Consider the following 8,909-nt stretch of genomic DNA (forward strand, 5'->3'; position numbering starts at 1 on the left):
AGTGGAAAGGAAGCTTGCTAAACACCAAATAGACCAAGGAATGGAAGACAAAGGACAAGGATAGGACCCCAGTTCTTCAAAGGGCCAGATGTTTGAGAGTGGGTGCTCATCTCCAGGTCTTACAAGCAAAGTTTTAAGTTACTTCCAATTTATCTTCCACATACCTTTAATGGACTTAGGTCTTTAACTTGTTAAAAATCAGGCCATTTGTTCCAGAGAATTTCTCAGCTTTCAGAAATTGGTCTTAGGTTCTGAGGCCTCTGCCACTTTTTACAGAACAGAACTCTGGAACTCTGAACTAAGTTAGACTTAGGAGCAAGGTTCCCTTCCACTGTGTTTCTTCTTGTTTGGATCCTAAAAATTTTACTTGTAGGACTCAAAGATAGCCACTTCTTATCAGTGGTCTGGCCTTTAATGGATTGGGGTCCTTTCCTTGTCCTTTGTTCTTCCTTCTATGGTCTAATTGGAGTTTATCGAGTTTCTCTTTGCACTGGGGATCTTTCTCCTTCTTTGGGAACCATCAAACCTTGTTCATAGGACCTGGAGATGACTGCCCACTATCAGAAGCCTGGCCCTTTGATGAATTGGTGTCCTTTCCTTGTCCTTTGTCCTTCATTCCTTGGTCTATTTGGGGTTAAGCAAGGTTCCTTTTACATTGCAGTACTTTCTCCTTTCTTGGGAACCATCAAACATTGCTTCTGGGGCTGAGAAATGAGCACCCACTCTCAGAGGTCTGACCATTTGAGGTACTGGAGTCCTTTCCCTGTCTTTTGTCCTTCAGTGCTTGGTCTATTTGAGGGTTAGCAAGGTTCCCTTTTCACTATGGTACTTTCTCCTTCCTTGGGCTTGTGGGACTCAGAGATGCCCACCTCCTGTTAGAGATCTGGCCCTTGAAAAGATTGGGTCCTTTCCTTTTCTTTTTTCCTTCATTACTTGGTCTACTTCGAATTTCCTGAGGTTCCCTTTGCCTGGGGGAACTTTATCATTATTTCACAACCATAAAACATTGCTTGTAGAACTAGAAGATGGCTGCCCACTATCAGAAGTCTGGCCCTTTGATGAATTGCGGTCTTCTCCTTGTCCTTTGTCCTTCATTCCTTTGTCTATTGTGGGTATAGCTAGGTTCTCTTTCCACTGTAGTGCTTTCTCCTGCTTTGGGAACCAGAAAGCTTGACTTGTAGGACTATGAGATTGCCACCAACTATCAATGGTCTGCCATTTTGGTGGATTGGGGTCCTTTCTTTGTCCTTTGTCCTTCATTCTGAGGTCTAATTGGAGTTTATTAAACTTCCCTTTGCACTGGAGAACTTTCTCCTTCTTTGGGAAACATAAAACTTTGCTTGTAGGGTCCAGAGATAAGCATCCACTATTGCATGCCTGGCCCTTTAATGAATTGGGGTCCTTTCCTTGTCTTTTGTCTTCCATTGGTTGGTCTATTTGGGGTTTACCCAGGTTCTCTTTGCACTGGGGTGCTTTCTCCTTCTTTGGGAAACAGAAAACATTGCTTGAAGGCCTTGGAGACAAGCCTCCACTATCAGAGGTCAGGCCCTTTGATGATTTGGGGTTCTTTCCTTTGTTCTTCATTCCTTGGTGTTAAGGGCTAAAATTCTAGCTAAACTGTCTAAAATATCTAATGAGTGGTCGCCAATCAATTACAAGCTTTAGCAAGAGTTAGACTTTTAAGCATTTATTAAGGAGAATAAGAATTTGGTAAAGAGAGAGAGAAAGGCCTAGATTCCTATCTATTAAAGGGAGAGCACATTTCTAGCTCCCTTCTCCGCCAGCGTCCTCAGGAAAAAGCCCCAGAGTCAGCGCCAGTCTCTTCCTTCCTCCTCCCACTAGTCTGCGTCACTTCCTCCTGCCAAGAACTCTTCTACAGTAAGTATCCAGCAGGTGGCGTCATTCCAATCGTTACATTGGTTTATTTGCAGTTAAGCAAGGTTTCCTTTACACTGCAGTGCTTTCTTCTTCTTTGGGAACCATAACATTTTCCTCTTAGGACCTGAAGATGAGTGTCCACTCTCAGAGGTGTGGCCATTGGAGGAACTCTCATTGTTTCCCTGTTCTTTGTCCTTCATTCCTTTGTCTATTTGTGGTTTAACCAGGTTCCCTTTACACTGGGGTGCTTTCTCCTTCTTTGCCACTCAGCTCAAAGCAGTTACAGAAGAAGAGATCTTCACCCTCTTTTCCCTTAGCTAAAAAGTGGGGAATGTAGTAGCAACCTGGTAGGCATGAGTCCAGTTAGGGATGCTCTTGCCCTTAGTGGGGGACACACTGGCCATGGAGAAATATGGTTGATTGCTTACACTCTGACCATGGAGAAATATGGTTGATTGCTTGCTGGCTTCAGTTAGAGATTATTCTTTTTTTTTTCCAAATTACATGTAAAAGCAAATTTTGACATAATTTTTTTTAAACATTGTGTTACAACTTCTCTTCCTCCTTCCTCCCTTCCCACCCCCCACCCCAACAACTCAAGCAATTCAATATAAATTATGAGTAGTCATGGAAAACATCTCTACATTAGCTAGGTTATGAGGGAAAACAGATAAAAACAAAATTTCAGATTAAGGAATTGTCAAAAAAATGTGTTTCATTCTGTTTTCAGATACCATCAGTTCTTTCTCTGTAGATGGACTGCAATTTTCATATGTTCTTCAGAGTTATATTGGATCATTGTCTTGCTGAAAATAACCACATGCTTCCCAGCAGATCATCTTACATTAGTGCTGTTATTTTGTGTACAGTACATTTCTCTATGCTTCAGTTCATGTGGGTCTTTCCAGGTTTTTCTGATAGCATCCTGTTCATTATAACTTTTATATAGCACCTTAAACTTGACAAAGAATTTTCTTCACAATAGCCCAGCAGAGTAGGTACCATACATTTTGCTATTGTAGTCATAACTATTTCCTTCCATCCTATTCCCTTGCAACAACATTTACTCTATTTTGTGTTTTATTTTGCCCTATTGCTCCTCAAAAGTGTTTTGCTACTGACTGCCCCCTCCCCTACTCTACCCTCTGTAAAGAATTGTTATTTGAGGTTTTTATGCCTCGGTGCGCACTGGCCTGGGGCTCTGCAAACCACATGGTGCTCCACCCACTGGTTGTAGCCGTTGCCATGGTGCTGGCACCTCATGTCATCACCATTCGCCGATGCCTACATGGGCCTGGCAAAATTACGATTGGAAGCCTAGTGAGGGCAGTCATGTGACTGTCAGAGCGGCCATCCAATTGGCTGAGGCTGTGTGGAGTGTGTGGGGAGGAAGGAAGTTTTTTTTTTTTTTTTTTTTTTCCAGCATTCTAGCTGGAAGCTGGAAGGTGACAGGAGCTCTGCTGTGTATTAGCTTGATTCTTGGGCGGTGGTATTTTTTCAGGTTGTATAATTTCCCTTTCCCTATTTTATTTCCTTTGCCTTGATCCTACTGATCCCATTTGTGGTTTTTTGGGTTTTTTTTAAGTTCATTCTTGTTTTTTTGTTTGTTTTAACCCAGTGACTTGCCCACAGTCACACAGCTAGTAAGTGTCAAGTGTCTGAGGCTGGATTTGAACTCAGGTACTCCTGAATCCAGGGCTGGTGCTTTAACCACTGCGCCATCTAGCTGCTCCCAAGTTTGTTCTTGTTAAAATAAATCCTGTTCTGTTTTGAGGGAGGCTGCCAGTCTCCTTCCTTGCCCCAATATTGTGGCGAGCCGCTTAGCTAACACTCCCCAATTAAAAATTGGTCCCCACACCTCCCTTCATTCACCCTTCCCTCCTTATCTTCTTTCCCTCCTACTTTCCTGTAGGGTTAAATAGATTACTCCTTACAATTGGGTGTGTATGTTTTTCCCTCCTTGAGCCCACTCTGATGAGGTTAAGGCCTTTGAGCTAATTCTGTTTTCTAAATTTTTCTTCCTCCTTCCCTCCTCAACTCTCCCTATGAAATCAATCAATTCAATATATGTCATACATGTGGTGTTATGCAGAACATCTTCACCTTCCTGAAAAGTGTATTGCTTTTTACAGCTCCTTCCCCCAAACTTCCCTTCCTTCCTTCCCCTCTTCTCACCCCACCCTATCTTGTTCCCCTCCCATTTTTCCTCAGGGCCGAAATATATTACTATACCCACTTGAGTTATTTCCTCTTTGAGCAAATTCTGATGATTAGTAAGATTCACTCACTTCCCCACTCCTTCCCCCTCTTACCCTCCCCTCCATAAGCTTTTTTCTTGTTTCCTTCATGTGATCTACCTCTCCCCAGTCCACCTCTCCCCTTCCCCTTCCCCCAGTCTATTCCTCTTACCCCTCAACCCTATTTTAAAGATGTCATCATGGGTTAGCTAGGTGACACAGTGGACAAAGCACTAGCCCTGGACCCAGGAGGCCCAGAGGCCAAATCTGGCCCCAGACACCCGACAACCCACCCTGTTTGCTGCACAAAGGACAAGGATACACACAAAAATAAATGCTTTACAAATACCATCCCTTCATATTCAGTTCAGCCCTGTGTCCTTTGTGTATTCTTTACTGAAAAAGTTTTCTTATGAGTTGGAAGTGTTACTTTCTCATATATGAATGTAAACAGTTTAACATTTTAATGTTCCTTGTGATTTCTTTTTCCTCATTTACCTTTTTATGATTCTCCAGGGTTTTGTATTTGAAAGTCAAAATTTTCTATTCAGTTCAGGTCTTTTCATCACAAATGCCTGAAAGTCCTCTTTTTTATTGAAGTCCCATTTTTTCCTCTGAAAGATTATACTAAAAAAAAAAAAGATTGTACTCAGTTTTTCTGGGTATGTGATTCTTGGCTGTAGTCCCAGTTCCTTTGCCCTCTGGAATATCATATTCCATGCCCTCTGGTCCTTTAACATAGATGCTTCTAGATCTTGTTTTATCCTTATTGGAGTTCCACAGTATTTCAATTCCTTTTTTCTAGCTGTTTATAATATTTTCTCCTTGACCTGGGAGTTCTGGAATTTGGCTATAATATTCCTGGAGGTTTTCCTTTTGGGATCTCTTTCAGGAGGTGATTGGTGGATTCTTTTGATTTCTATTTTAGCTTCACCTTCTAGAATATCAGGGCAATTTTCCCTCACAATCTCTTGGAGGATGGTGTCTAAGCTCTTATTTTGGTCATAGTTTTCAAGTAGTGCAATGATTTTCAAATTATCTCTCCTGAATTTATTTTCCAGGTCAGCTGTTTTTCCAAGGAGATATTTTCACATTGCTCTCTATTTTTTCATTCAATTGGATTTGCTTTACCATATCTTGGTTTCTCATAAAGTCACTAGCTTCCATTTGCTCAATCCTAATTCTTAGGCAATTATTTTCATCAGACAGCTTTTTAAAACTTCTTTTCCATTTGACTTTTCAAACTGTTGACTTTTTTCTCGTGACTCTCCTGCATCGTTCTCATTTCTCTTTCCATTCTTTCCTCCCTCTCTCTAAATCTTCCTTCTATCTCTCCTACTTTCTCTTCAAAGTCCCTTTTGAGAGCTTCCATGGTCTGAGACCAGTTCATATTTTTCTTGGAAGCTTTGGATGTAGGGGCCCTGAGGTTGTTATCTTCTTCTGAGGGTGCACCTTGATCTTCCTTGTTGATGAAGAAACTTTCTATACTTCTAAACTTTCTTTGCTTGCTCATCTTGCCATCTTTTATTTGACTTTTAGCTCCCCACTGGGAGGCCCTGCTTCTAGGCCACACTACTGTCACAAGCTTCAGATGGTGCCAGGTGTTTTGGTTTAAGGAAGGGCAGGTTTTTCTCTCACCTGGCCTGTTCTCTGGTCCGAAGATAACTTCAAGCCAACTTGCTAGTTAACCAGCCTACAGAGTGCTGTGGTGGTTCTTAGCTTTGACCAGCCTGCGCTCATCCCCCACCTGGACCTCCCACCACTCAGGACCTCTTCCTGATTCCCTGCTATGGTGGGACAACTGAATTCCTCCCCAGGTCTGCTGACACCCCTGCACATTCCCCCCTGGCCAGCCATTCAGCCCTCTCACCTGACCACAAGCTCAGTTCCAGAAGATGCTGGTGGGCAGCTGATTCAGAGGCTCAGGGGTTAAGTTCCTCTGATGCGGCATGCCTGGGGTCTCTGTTGGCGCGATTGAGGGTTTGGACTTTACTCGCAGCTAAGCATGGCCCCCTTTTATCTGTCTATGGCTGAAAAATAATCTCAGCCCGTATTTTTGTGGGTTTTTCTGCTCCAGGGCTTCTTTTATTGCTGTTTTTGGGGGTAATTGTATCAGGAGCTCTGTGTGTTTAATGTCTTTCCTCAGAGATTACTCTTTCCTTGGAGAAGAAAAGTCATTAGTTAACCAGAATGTGGTTGGTCAAATAGATAATAAAGCAGCCACCGAGAAAGCTGGGTCCCTTGAATTTACAACATGAGCTTAGTCTGGATCCAGTTGTGTTTGCTACCAGGTAGTAATAATAATCTCAAATTAGAAATGTGGAATTTTGGGGGCGGCTAGGTGGCGCAGTGGATAAAGCACTGGCCCTGGATTCAGGAGGACCTGAGTTCAAATCCGGCCTCAGACACTTGACACTTACTAGCTGTGTGACCCTGGGCAAGTCACTTAACCCCCATTGCCCCACAAAAAAAAAGTGGAATTTTATTATTCATATATCCAAATAGCCAACATCATTTTCAAACTGCTGTAACTTTTCAGTCTTAGATCTCTCTCCCCACCCCCTTCTCACCTAAGGGAGAATGTGAAGTTAAGGGATGTATGGTTATCTGGATGTATGGTTATCTTAAGGGTTTAAGTAAACTCTCTTAGAGTCACTATGTGGGATTCTGGAATGCAATCAATTGTGCTGATTCCTAGTGATCAGCAGGGGAGACATTAATTGAACTAGATGATTGGATCTATACAGCAACTGACTTGTCCATAAAGACTCCCTTAAGACTGCTCCTGAGAACTGAGACCTGGCTACTTCGAAAAGGGCTGCTGAGCTGGTTTGGACTGCCCTAAGACAGCTACTACAGACCACAACCCCAGGACCCCAAGGACGAGAAGTTAGCATTCAGAAGAGACTGTATGCCAAGATTGGACTGGACGAGGGCTGAGAATACCCAGCACCCCAAAGACTGTGCCTTTCCCTGTGTCCTATCCACCTTGTCAGGTCACCCTATGGTTTTGAATTCTACTACAGATGGGATTGTTTTTGGTATTTGTGGGGGCTTTCTTTTCAGGCAGCTCTGCCCCCCCCTTTGACAATGATCAGTCCCTCTCATGTGACCCCACACTCTTTCAGACCCCTAGTTGAATCTACCTGCTTGCTTGGCTCTGTATACTTACTCAGAAGCCTGGCCATCCCACTCTTATTTATGGATCAGTACCCCTGTGACAGGGATCCCTCATGTGTCATTACAATGAGCCTCCATCCCTTTGCCAGACATTCAGGCCTTCCTATGTCCCTGATGCTTCACCTTGATTAAATGGTGTTCTTTTTAAAATTTTTTTTAAATTTTAGAAACAAACATTTCATTTTTTCCAGTTACATGTAAGGGTAGTTTTCAACATTCATTTTCATAAGATTTAGAGTTCCAAATTTTTCTCCCTCCCTTCCTCCCTTTCCTCCCCCCTCCACAAGACAGCAACCAGGTTATATATGTACAATCCATAAGTGCTCTTTTTATCAGTTCTTTCTATGGGGGTGGATAGTAAGCTTCGTCATTACTCCCTTGGGATTGTCTTGGATCATTGCATTGCTGAGAGTAGTAGTTAAGTCATTCACAGTTGTTCATTGAACAATACTACTGTCGCTATGTACAATGTCCTCCCAGCTCTGCTCACTTCACTATACTTCAGTTCATGAGTCTTTCCAGGTTTTTCTGGGATCATCCTGTTTGTCATTTCCTATAGCACAAGACCATTCCACCACAATCATATACCACAGCTTCTTCTGTCATTCCTCAATTGATGGACATTCCCTTGGTTCTCAATTCTTAGCCACCACAAAGAGTTGCTATAAATATTTTTTGTACAATTTTTCCCCCTTTTCTTTTTTATGATTACTATTGTTAACTGTTTCCCTTCCATCTTATTCCCTTCCCCATGATATTTATTCTATTATCCATCTTCTTTCATCCTATCCCTCTTCAAAAGGGAGTTGCTTCTGTCTGTCTCCTCCCCCAATCTTCCCTTCTTCCTTTTGCCCCTCTCTCTTTATCCCCTTCCCCTCCTGTTTTCCTTCGGGGTTAGAGAGATTACTCCACCCAATTGAGTGTGTATGTTATTCCCTCCTTGAGCCAATTCTGATGAGATTGAGGTGTTTGAACCAATTCTGATGAGTGTTAGGCTCATTTACTGCCTTGCTCCTCCCACATCTCTTCCCCCACTCCATAAACCTTTTCCTGTTTCTTTCATGTAGGAGATTAAATGGTGTTCTTGTAAAAGTTAGGTTCCAAACAGAAGCTTCTTGGTCTATGGGGGTCATTGAAATTGACACCTTGACTAAAATTGGGTAATGTTAATATGAATATATGGATCACCTGGATTTGATGGAGGTACCTTACTATCCAAATGGATTTTATGAGACCCTGGATTAATAGGAGCAAGATGCCCTTTGCTCAGACTTCAAAACTACCAGACTGTCCCTAACAAACTCAAATGCCCCTTTGAAATTCCCATTCACTATCTTCTTTCCCCAGAGAGACTTACTCAGTCTCTGATAATACCTATTCCTGCTTCCACCTATCTATTCATTAGCATTTGCTTTAAATTGAGCTACTAAACTGATTTGTATTGTTTAACTGATTTAAATTTGTAATGGATTGATTTGTATCATGCCAATGAAGTTTTTCTATAACCTGTGAACCAAGAAACTTAAAAACCCTTAGAAAGGAGTTTTGAGCTTCTCTCTTAGGGAAGACTCCACACATGATCATGTGTTATTTCTTTCATCTTGGGACAAAAAA

The sequence above is a fragment of the Dromiciops gliroides genome, chromosome 1 (genome assembly GCF_019393635.1).
Source record: "Dromiciops gliroides isolate mDroGli1 chromosome 1, mDroGli1.pri, whole genome shotgun sequence".
In the NCBI taxonomy this organism is placed as follows: domain Eukaryota; kingdom Metazoa; phylum Chordata; class Mammalia; order Microbiotheria; family Microbiotheriidae; genus Dromiciops; species Dromiciops gliroides.